The 12,142-nt window shown below is 37.6% G+C and overlaps 1 long non-coding RNA gene across 1 annotated transcript; it reads left to right on the top strand.

Moving 5' to 3' along the window:
* Positions 1 to 4,779: 4,779 nt before the first annotated feature.
* LOC140948646 (uncharacterized) lies at positions 4,780 to 9,402 on the top strand. Its single transcript, XR_012167066.1, has 3 exons — positions 4,780 to 6,286; positions 6,698 to 6,771; positions 6,942 to 9,402. It is a non-coding gene; the product is annotated as an uncharacterized lncRNA (long non-coding RNA).
* Positions 9,403 to 12,142: the final 2,740 nt, after the last annotated feature.

Consider the following 12,142-nt stretch of genomic DNA (forward strand, 5'->3'; position numbering starts at 1 on the left):
AAGAGCACTTAAGGCATTTATTTGTAATAATTATTAGTATACTCCAACAGAAATCTTGCGAAAAAGCCTTTTAATATTCAACATTATTTATAAACTTCCGTAATATTGATTAGTTTAATTTTCCACCTGATATTATTTTGTATCCGTCGCCGTAATTTTTATGCCATCTTCAAAAAATTGTAATTGAGGAGGCCTAATTAACATAGGCCCTATAGTTTCCTTTAGGCCTCCTCGCCATTTCTTCCTACATTTTTTTTTTGGCATTTCTTTGTAATTATTGTAATCGTGTGGCAAATAAATAAATACAAATACTAAAATACAAATAAATACAAATACCCTGTCTCTAGACAGGGTGTTGCATGTAAAGTTGTGAATAGTAACACATTGTCAAGAATTTTGTTTGTATTTTTCTTCCTCTAATTGCCTGCTTAATTGTTGCATGCTATTTTGAAAAATGTTAGCAATCAATATTTGATCATTGTGACAAGCTGCTGATTGGCCCACTACCAACTTTCCTGTAATATGATTGGCCAGCTTTGTGCTATGTGTGGCCCCCGTAAAAGTACTAGTTGCACTGTAATATTACATAATATTGTTATACTGAGGGACCCGATAATAAATTACTGACTATGTTAATGAAATTGCTACATATGTAGCTATCATTTTAAATTATTTGTTTCTCGAGCCAGTTCTTTTAAATTTCTTCGTTTTTGTGTTGGAAAATTGACCACCCCTATACAGTCATGTACCTGGAATTTTGGCAGATAATTGTTCTTTTTTCTCCATGTGAAAGTGGATGTCTCACTATAAAACACAAACTTAATAGAGAGGAGAAGTCGTTACATCACGTTGCCGTGGTAGCAAAATTTTTGGATGACAACAAAGCGATAAAGTCTATTCGCACTATTTCAAACTTCACCGATGTTATTGAATTGGCTAATCTTGGTGAAACTATTTTCTTTGGGACCGTATCTATCGACATCTAAGTTTAGAAAAAGAAAGCGACAATTTTTGTGTTGTGTTCACCTACTCCATAAAGCAGGCTCGTGAAATTTGGAAGTTTCATGTCGTAGTGGTGCAACGACGGCAAAGAAATGTACAAAATAGCATGATGCATGTTCAAAGTTGTTGTTTGCTAATATAAACATATGAGTTTTTGCCTGTCTCCTTGGTGTCGCCGTCATTGTTGGTTTTGTTCTCATCCAGAAATAATGTGCTACCATGGTAACGTGAGGTCATACTTCTCCTCTCTATTGAACTTTTTAAGGAAATTTTCTCTTACTCAGGAATGTGGTATTAATACCAACAGTGATTTCACTTTTGAGAGCATTTAAATTTTTAACTTTTATTATTCCTAGGAATGCTTCACATGTTTTACTTGTTAAGTATCATTTTCACAAAAATAATATGGCCTTTTTTAGCATTAATTATTTCTCCTGTGGAACTCTTGTCAGAAAATGCCAATCAGACTGCTTTAACTGACCAAGATGTATGAATTGAAACAAATTCCCCTTTAACTTTAATTCATTTCCTAAATTACCATTCACCTTTTACGTAATATGTTTTGGAAAGTTTCACCTCTCGGCTGACACTTTAAAATATTGATGAGGGTTAGGGATATATTAATTTCTCTACTTCAAAAGTCAATCACAAACCAGTCTACAGTACTCATGTTTTAAAACGTCCAATTGTTTAATTTGTTACCTTTCAATTTTAACAGATAAAGAACATGCAGAAAAGGCTCAGACACAATTTCTGGCAGAAAATAAAAGAAATTCAACACATGAAACAAGAAGTTGAGAGATTCAAAACTGTAAGTACAATCTGCACCATTGTCTCTTATCCTGTATAGTAATGACTATAAACTAGCATTGTACCTCAATAACCAAAATAATTTCCTTTTAAGGACCCAGCAAGAGGGGTAAGCTTTCATATCATACTTCATAATAATAATTGTATTAAAGGTTCATGGGCCTAGTCTGGGAGATAGCTGTTCCCTGCAAGTACTACTTGGAGTCTATATATTTCAACTAGCTATTAAAATTAAAATAAGGTTAAAAAAAATCCAACCCAGCAAGCAAGGGAGACAGTAGCTCCCTGGACTGATATTTCAGTCAATGATAGTAATAACTTGCTATTAAAACTAGATAAACTGGGATTTGAATCTAGCAAGCAAGAGAGACAGGGGCTCCCTGGGACGATATTTCAGTCTATGATACTTAATTTAAGTATTAAATAAAGATTAACTGGGATTCCAACCAAGCAAGCAGAAGACACTGGAGCTCCCTAGACTGATATTTCAGTCTGTGAAAGTTAACTTTTAGTATTAAAACTATATAAACCGGGATTCAAACCCAGCAAGCAAGGGAGACAAGAGCTCCCTGGACTGATATTTCAGTCTATGATAGTTACATTTTAGCATTAAATCTAGATAAACTAGAATTTTAACCCAGCAAGCAACAGAGACAGGAGCTCCCTGGATTGATATCTCAGTCTATGATAGTTACATTTTAGCATTAAATCTAGATAAACTAGGATTCCAACCCAGCAAGCAAGGGAGACAGGAGTTCCCTGGATTAAGATCTCAGTCTATGATAGTTACATTTTAGTATTAAATCTAAATAAACTGGGATTCCAACCCAGTAAGCAAGGGAGACAGGAGCTTCCTGGACTGATATTATGATAGTTAATATCTCAGTCTATGATAGTTACATTTTAGTATTAAATCTAAATAAACTGGGATTCAAACCCAGCCAGCAAGGGAGACAAGAGCTCCCTGGACTGATATTTCAGTCTATGATAGTTCCATTTTAGCATTAAATCTAGATAAACTAGAATTTTAACCCAGCAAGCAACGGAGACAGGAGTTCCCTGGATTGATATCTCAGTCTATGATAGTTAAATTTTAGCATTAAAACTAGATAAACTGGGATTCCAACCCAGCAAGCAAGGGACACAGGAGTTCCCTGGACTGATATTTCAGTCTATGAAAGTTAAATTTCAATTTTAAATGTAGATTTACTGGGATTCCAACCCAGCAAGCAAGGGAGAGGGGAGCTCCCTGGACTGATATTTCAGTCTATGATAGCTAAAACCTTCTATTACAAAATAAACTGGGAATCAAACCCAGCAAGGAAAGGAGGCAGGAGCTTCCTGGAATGGTAGTTCAGTCTATGATAACTTTAAAGTTACTATTAAAAGTAAATAATAAAACTGGGATTCCAACCTAAGAAGCAAGGGAGACTGATTGGTCAGTCTATGGTAGTGAAAACTTATTATTAAAACCCTGGATGAAGTTAGTTTTGAACCCAGGAAGTTAGTGATCCCTGGAGTAATATATCAATCTATAATTCATGTAGATGGAACTTACTCTTTTTGTGCCCAAATTCTAGAAACAAATATTGACCGAATTACTTTTTTACTTCAAATGATAATATTGGACTGTTGGAGCGGCAGCAATTCTTTCAATGAATTTTAAAAAAGTTAGGGGATAATAAAAACAAAGATGGCCTATTGCTGTCAATACGATGACCTCAAGCCAGGTGGAGGGTTTCGTGCGTTCCACGGGGTGCTTGTCTACTTATGCGGCGAGAGTGGTACTGAGCCATCAGTTACACCGAGGTCTGGGTGGTCGCCTCTGACCGACAGGTGATGTATTGGGTGCCTGATAAGAAAACGGCCGTTGCACTCAAGTGCTTATCGACTCATTCTGCAGTGGGGCAGAGCTTTACGATTCGATACTGCACAGGCCGAAGCGGTGCACCGCTCATCGGGCCATGCCATATCTCAGCTTCTGTCACGAAACAAGTCTGTTGTAAGCGCTCATGCCCAGGTGTCCCGGTCTGGATTCAAGCGGAGGTCACACATTTGGGTTCCCAGTTTCCTTTAAAGTTTGTTGTTGCTGTTTTTTTGTAATAAAAAAATGGGGTGATTTTAGGTTTAATTTCGAATTTTCTGGGAAAAGAGTTGTTGCCCTGAGATAATTGTAACTGATTTTTAAGACAATAATGCACTTAAGTGAACTGGGATTCCAACCTAGGAAATATGGGAGACGGGTGCTCCCTGAACTATAACAGGAAAACTCTGACTTTTATAAAGTGATAAATTACACACTTAATTCAAGTGGGATTCCAACCCAGCAAATGAGGGGGACAGGTCCTCCCTGAACTACTGCAAATATACTCTAAGAAAAATATAGTTAGGTGAATTGAGATTTCAACCCAGGAAATATGGGAGGCAGGTGCTCCCTGAGCAATTGCAAGGACACCCTAAGTAAGATATATTTAGGTCAACTGGGATTCCAACCCAGCAAATATAAAAAACAGGCACTCCCTGAACTATTGGACTAAAATTTCAGTCTATGATACTTAAAACTTACTATTAAAACTAAATAAACTGGGATTCCAATCCAGCAAGCAAGGCAGACTGGAGCTCCCTGCACTTATATTTCAGTCTATGATAGTTGAATTTTAGTATTGAAACTATATAAACTGGGATTCAAACCCAGCAAGCGAGGGAGACAAGAGCTCCCTGTGCTTACAGTTCAGTCTATGAAAGTTAAATTTTAGTATTAAATCTAGATACACAGGGATTCAAACCCAGTAAGCAAGGGAGACAGGAGTTCCCTGGACTGATATTTCAGTCTATGATAGTAAAATTTTAGTATTGAAACTATATACTGGTATTCCAACCCAGGAAGCAAGGTAGACTAGAGCTCCCTGGACTTATATTTCAGTCTATGATAGTTGAATTTTAGTATTGAAACTGTATATACTGGAATTCCAACCCAGTAAGCAAGGGAGGCAGGAGCTCCCCCAACTGATACTGCAGCCTGTACTAGTCAACAATTACTATTAAAACTAGATAAACTGGGATTCAAACCCAGCAAGGAAGGGAGACAGCAGGTCCCTGGGCTGATATTTCAATCTATGATAGTTAAACTCAGTATTGAAACTATATAAACTAGGATTCAAACCCAGCAAGGAAGGGAGACAGGAGCTCCCTGGACTGATATTTCAGTCTATTATGGTTTAAACTTACTATTAAAACTAGATAAACTGGGATTCAAACCCAGCAAGCAAGGGAGACTAGAGCTCCGTTATAGTTTAGTCTATGATAGTTGGATTTTAGTATTGAAACTATATAAACTGGGATTCAAACCCAGCAAGCGAGGGAGACAAGAGCTCCCTGGACTGAAATTTCAGTCTGTGATAGTTAAATTGTAGTAATAAATCTAGATATACAGGGATTCAAACCCAGTAAGCAAGGGACACAGGAGCTCCTTGGACTGATATTTCAGTCTATGAAAGTTAAATATTAGTATTGAAACTATGTAAACTGGGATTCCAACCCAACAAGAAAGGATACTCTTACTAATTTATAGTTAGATCAACTGGGATTCCAACCCAGCAAATATGGGAGACATGCGGTTCCTGAACTATTGCAGGGTACTCTAAGTAGAACATAGTTAGGTCAACTGGGATTCCAACTCAGCAAATATTGGAGACATGCGGTTCCTGAACTATTGCAGGGATACTCTAAGTAGAACATAGTTAGGTCAACTGGGATTCCAACCCAGCAAATATTGGAGACATGCGGTTCCTGAACTATTGCAGGGATACTCTAAGTAGAACATAGTTAGGTCAACTGGGATTCCAACGCAGCAAATATTGGAGACATGCACTCCCTGAAGCAGAACTATTGCAAGGATACTCTGAGTAATATATAGTTAGGTCAACTGCGATTCCAACGCAGCAAATATGGGAGACAGGTGCTTCCTGAACTATTACGAGGAACTCTGATATTGCTCTAAAGTAATGAATATATAGTTAGGTAAACTGGGATTCCAGCTCAGCAAAATATTTGAGACAGATGCTCTCTGAAGTACTACGAAGAATTGGTCATAGCTTTACAGAGTACATGTATTACTATACACCTACAGCTGTAAATGTTCTTGTGTTAAGAGAACACGAAGGAAGAAGTAACTTATGACTGAGTCTTAAAGAAGCCAAACTCACTTTTAGAACTAATTTTAGGATCTCTTTGCACCGAGAAGAGGCGGTCTGTAAAGAATAAACAGAAACCAGCGCAGTAATTCGCATTACTGATAGGTTCAATATTAGTTTAATTGATATCTGCTGGTAACATTTTCTAACGGATTATTTGTTTTTCTTGAGCATCTCTATTTTCTAGACTGAATGTATCCGAAAAATACCTTGGAATGAAATTGAGTCGCCGAATCAGTTTGCTCATGGCATCGAGTGGGAAAACGTCTATTAAACTTCAGGTAATTTGTACTATAACTGTTTTTTTAGTCGTATTCTATTAACCCTCGATTTTCTCTTTAAACTTGCATATCAAGCCCCATGATAGTTAAGCACTGAAACCAGTTATGAAGATAGGGTTGATACACGTATCCTTTATTTGACGATAAAATCTATTATAAGAGCATGACGTAGTACATGTCGTCTACTTAACAGAGAATAGAGCACTTAATAAGCAAACAACAGTAATGAACTCATTTATCCCTGTTGCAAAACAGGAGACAGGAATAAAAAGTTTCTTATAGCGCTTATCACACTAAGTACGGGTAAACCCCAAAAATTGTGATGGGTGTTGCTCGAGCACCTGTATTTATTTCAGATGCTTTATTTTGTTAACGAATGGTTGCTTTGATCGTTATCTTTGCTGAGTTTAGGTTCGTTCCCAACTGCACTTGTTCGTCATCTGACAAAAAACATGTCATTGATGCGAGAATATCAACTCTGTAAGGTATGTGATTTCGTCAGTAACAAATAATTAGTAGCTTTTGTTACAAGCGTTTTCGAGCAGGGGTATTCCGAGGCATTCATTTATCGTAGTTTTATTAGAACTAACCATTGCCATGGCTAATCTACGGTTTGACTTATAATTGACGCTGCACTTTCTTCTGTTACGTTTAGGACATGTTGCTTAAATGGACTTCATGGTCACTATCTCACCGGCTGTCGGATTCCCCTAAATGAAATGTGCCTGCGACTTACAACACAATTACAGTCAAGTCTATCATCACGAAGATGTCTCGTTAAAGAAGAAATATTTAAATAACTTAATCTAATAATGTTTTCAAAAGCGTAAAACGTGAATAAACACTTTGTAGAATTATGCTTGCGTAGCAGTCATTTTTAAAGGAGGAAGTTTTCTTCTAACTAAAATGACTGCTACCAAGCAACAATGGCCTTTTTATTCTGTTTCTTAGTTACCTTTTTCTAAGGATAGGCGCGTTTCAATACTTTTATTGGACTCTCGCTTACCTTCGGGTCACTATTGGTCACATTCGACTACTATATTCTCTGATTCTTTAGCTTCCTTTAAATGTTCCTGATTATAATTTATACATTACTGCGATCACACGCTATCGGAAACGCTTATTTGTCTTTGCCAAATGGCGTAAACTGTACTCAACAATCTTGCCATCATTCGGCGGTACTTTCGGTATCTTTCGACCACTATCGTCAACTACTTCGGCTGGCGTTCTCAACGTTTATCTCCGTTTTCACTTATTATCACTAAGAGCGCTCAATATATCGTAATCACTTACTAGATGCTTTTGCCGAAATGCGTGCACTGTAATCAGCTGGTAATGAATACTATCGCCATCCTTTGTGGTATTGTCGGTAACTTACGACCATTGTCGACTACTCGAGCTTGCATTTATCTTCGTGTTTACTTCACGAACATGTTCTATGGTAGACGCTTTTTTGACTTTGCCAAATTGCATACACTGTAATGAAACTCTTGCGCCATTTTTTCGGATACTGTCAGTTACCTGCGACCGTGCACTCCTGACTACTTCGGCCTGCATTAATCTTTGTGTTCAGTCACGTACCATTACTACGAACGCGCGCTATCGTAAACCCTATAATTATGCTTTTGCCAAATTGCACGCTGTCCGCCCTTCGGGTTACTATTGATAACTTGCGACAACTATGGTCCACGTACTTCGGCTTGCGTTTATGCTCTTGTTTACTTAGCATTGCCTTTGTCTCCGTCAAATTGCACACACTGCAAGAAACATTCGGTTTATTCGTAAACTTACAGTGATGTGATACTCTTCCTACCTGCGATTACAGGACATAGCTATGCTCATGTATAAAGTTAAAAACAACATGTGCCCGGCGTCAAAGCACTCTGTTTGAACAGCCTGCAATTAAGTATAAATTGCGCAAACTTGACTTCACTATACCCAGATTTAACACGCTCTCCTTTGGAAAGCAGTCGCTCAGGTATATGAGATGGGCCCAAAGGTATAGAGATTTGTTCCTAGAAACGCGAAAGAAGCTTCCGCGTTGTCTTCTTTCAAATATAACGTTAGAAAAGTGGATCTTAGTATGCTATTAGGAGACAATAATTGCTCAAACTGCTCTCTTTGAAGTTCTTAATTTAATATGATTATGGATACATTTGTACATATTGTGTATACCCTCGCCTATAGTTCTCACGAATTTCTTATTTGCACATACTGAATATAGTTTATCTTAATTTGTTAACCTCCTGGTTTTTTTTAGCTTTAATTATTCATTTATTCTTTTAAACTTATTTTAGCGTCTTACACCGCTATTACAGTTAGAAACTTACATAAAGGTATCATCATCTTCATCACCGATCGTCTTTCATCAGCTTCGCGTGTCTCAAAAATTCCCACACTTCACGGCTTTATGGTTGTCGTTAATTTGCGTTGCTTTCGTGAACCTACAGTTACTTGGTGTCTATAGTTCGGCCTTAACTGTCGTATTCCTTTATTAACACAAATTATCTTTAGCGACACTCCTTGTGCCCTTTTGAAATGCAATGTACATCAGTGTCGAGTGATGAATTGAATCATTGCTCTCCTGTTCATTGTATATCTTGAACATCCGTAAGTGATTAATCGCTCTTAGAGAAAATAACAATTTTTGTTCGTCTTGCATCAATGTTTGCGCTCTCCCGCAAAACTTCGAGTGTTGTGAGTTCGTGTCATCCGTAAATCTGATATGAATAGGGCCTCTTGAGCTATCGCTACGTTTTACCAAATATGTATACGTACACTTGTTAGATGCTGTATGTTCTCTTAAACACTTATGTTTTTATATTAACTTTTGTATAATGTTGTTGCAAAATTCCGTGGCGGTGAAAAATTGCGCATACTCTTGTAATGTCTGGAGTGCTGTAGTCAACGTTTACTTGGATTACATTCCTAAATAATTTTGGGGAGTTTTAACACAGGGGTAACCTCACAACTTTCCTGGCAATATGTATTGTCTTAATAGATATTTTAAATCTTACATCTGTACTATTGCATCCCGAAATAATTATATAAAGCTGTATATGACACTTCCTTTCGCACGCTTTCGTAAACTTGCGAACTCGCATATCAACAACTTCCGAAGGAAAACGGTACAAAACTGTTACCCATACACGTCATGTTCCATGCTTCTCGATTATATCCACTGTATTCTTAGATTTAGTCATCTTAAAATCATTACTGATTTTAGTGACAAGAATACCTAAATATACTTTAGTGATCGATATAATGCTCATTAATTCGAGCTGTGACTGTGATGATTTAAAACATTCGACTACATGACGATACATCGTGTAATTAACAATTTTCTCTGTTCGAGGGAAAAAGAGATTTGTTATGCGCTCAATGTGAATAAGGTAAAGTTAATGTTTTTGATATAGTATACATGCTAAGCGCAAAAAGTGTGTGATGTCAAGGATAAAAAAAGAATGCGGGAATAGCCTTTTATGTGCGACTGTCACAATTGCTATATTTGCTGATATAAATTTATACGCTGCGATAAAGATTTTTATTTCTAAAGGTACACTCCTAATGCATCGGTGGGAGAGTTTAAAGCTGGTTTTATCAATTAAGCTTTTAAAATATATTCAAATGCTTACGCGTCTCGAACGATTTTGCGCTCGTAGGCGTCTTGGAAATGAGTGGAAACTGGAAGTGAATTAGCTCACTCGATTGACGCTTGCTCTGGTTTGACTTCGAGCCATAATGACTTTTGCGTTCGCTCATCATGGTCCTCACCGTCTCCGTGTATGTTTGCATGCACCTAGACAAGTTCTTGTTCTGCTCAAAAGCCAGCATTCATGTGGCAGTTACAATATTTTAAAACTAATTCCAAACGATTCTAGTTTAAATCAAGCAATTGGGCATCAGCATCGTACCTATTTTTAAACTATCTCCGCCCCTCGTTTGCCTGAACAGACGAAAAATGATCATGAAAGAAAGTAAAGAAAACTTACGATGATTTAACAAATAATTAAATAAACTATAAATAACTAAAGAGAACACTGTAAAAAGAAAACACTATAAACGGGACAAGGAGAATTCTTAAAAATGTTATGGTAATAGAGCTAAATAACTATGAAGGTAACGATGATAGGGAAGAGAAACGCTCAATAAAACGGGGCAGGGACTTTAACATAGTCATCTTCAGACTGGAGGAAGTCTTCAAGTAAACTCAACTTGATTACTCTCCGGCATTTGGTTCGGCTAAATAGTTTTATTGAGCGTGGAATTTAGTTCCAGATCTTAACACCGATTCTTGTGAAAGAGTCAAGCATCTTTTCCGTCCTCGAAAACTTAACATAACAAGATTCGTTGGAGCTAAATTTATTCCAAATTTGTTGCAAAGAAGATATAACTAGCTTTTTTAATGGATTTAACAACCTGTATTTAACGGTATAATTGCTACTTAATGCTAAAGTACACTTAAAAGCTGATTTTCACGAGAAGCCTGAACGCCAAATTACCTTCAATAAATAGTGTCCAGGTATTCTGTTTTAGCCTCATTAAGGTACTTAAATGCTTGCATTAGGATACTCTTTTCCAAAAAGTGAGCGCACGCCTTTTTGTCGCCTCTCCCTCTCTTCATTCTGAAAAAGAGGTCAGCATTCACAGTTCCTACGTGTATTCCATCACCGTGTAATTAATACTACATAATGTAAGAGTAGGCCATGGATATAGTTTGTGTAATAGTGCACGATGTAATGGGTATGCTTTTTATTAAGCATGTAAGCGAACGTGGACCTGAGTTTCACCGGCAGATAAAGATAATTGAACCGAACAAAAATGCTCTGCTATTGTTGAATTTACCACCGCTTACATCATCGGGAAAACGCGCTAAACACTGGAAAAGAATGTGTTGGCTAGGAAGCTGTCCTTATTAAATGCTGTGGTGACTGTCTCATACCCAGACGTGTCTCTCGATAAAAATTTGTTCGCAAAGGAGGGCGGGGAGGATATTGACGTGAAAACTGAACTTAAATGCTGATTTTCCCTGTTACCAAGAAGTCTGAACGCCAAAGTACCTTCGTCCATGTCTTCTGTATTAGCCTCATAGGTACTTTAAATGCTTGGGTTACGTCACCCTTTTCAAGTATTAATTTATAGTAAGCGCACCCCTTCAATTATCGCCTCTCCCTGTCTTCTTTCTGAAAAAGAGGTCAGCACGTCGATCCGTAAATATATAGCGTACTAGCAACATACATAATCATGTTTTTCAGAAACTTGATAAACTGGATGTTAGGATTTATGCTCTTGAACCTTGATTTCAAATACTCCCAAGGCAATAGTAAACAACCACCGCCATGGGAATTCACTGATAAAAGAAGTCGCAACCATACAACTGGGCTCTTGCAACTTTGATAAGTGACCCTGAAATGTAACTCCACCTCTGACGTTTTCCACTACACATATCTCAACGAACTTTTAACAATAAAAAGCAGTTTTTTACTACTCACACATCAGACGCCCAAGTATACGCTCTTACAGAGTTTTGTTTATTTTAAGTCGCCAGTGCCAGCACTATTTGCATCCTTCGAAGTCAGTATGTTATCGTTAAAGTTCGCGTGTTTCCGCGAATTCTCTTTTTGTCCAGTGGCCGCAAAATTCGCAAACCTTCACGCACCAACGCGGTTGTTTGGTCAACGTTTATTCGCTATTTTTAGCGCTTCAGTAGTCGTGTCTGTTCAATCGGATTGCGTGAGCTTGTTAGTTACTGTGTCCTCCCTACAACACGCTCTCTTTATGGGCTCTTGTCATTTCTGTGGAGCTAGCCTGCGAGCAGGCTCACTTTTTCGAGTTCGGGAAAAAGTTTTGAAGGCG

Source organism: Porites lutea, chromosome 1, assembly GCF_958299795.1.
Source record: "Porites lutea chromosome 1, jaPorLute2.1, whole genome shotgun sequence".
Taxonomy (NCBI): domain Eukaryota; kingdom Metazoa; phylum Cnidaria; class Anthozoa; order Scleractinia; family Poritidae; genus Porites; species Porites lutea.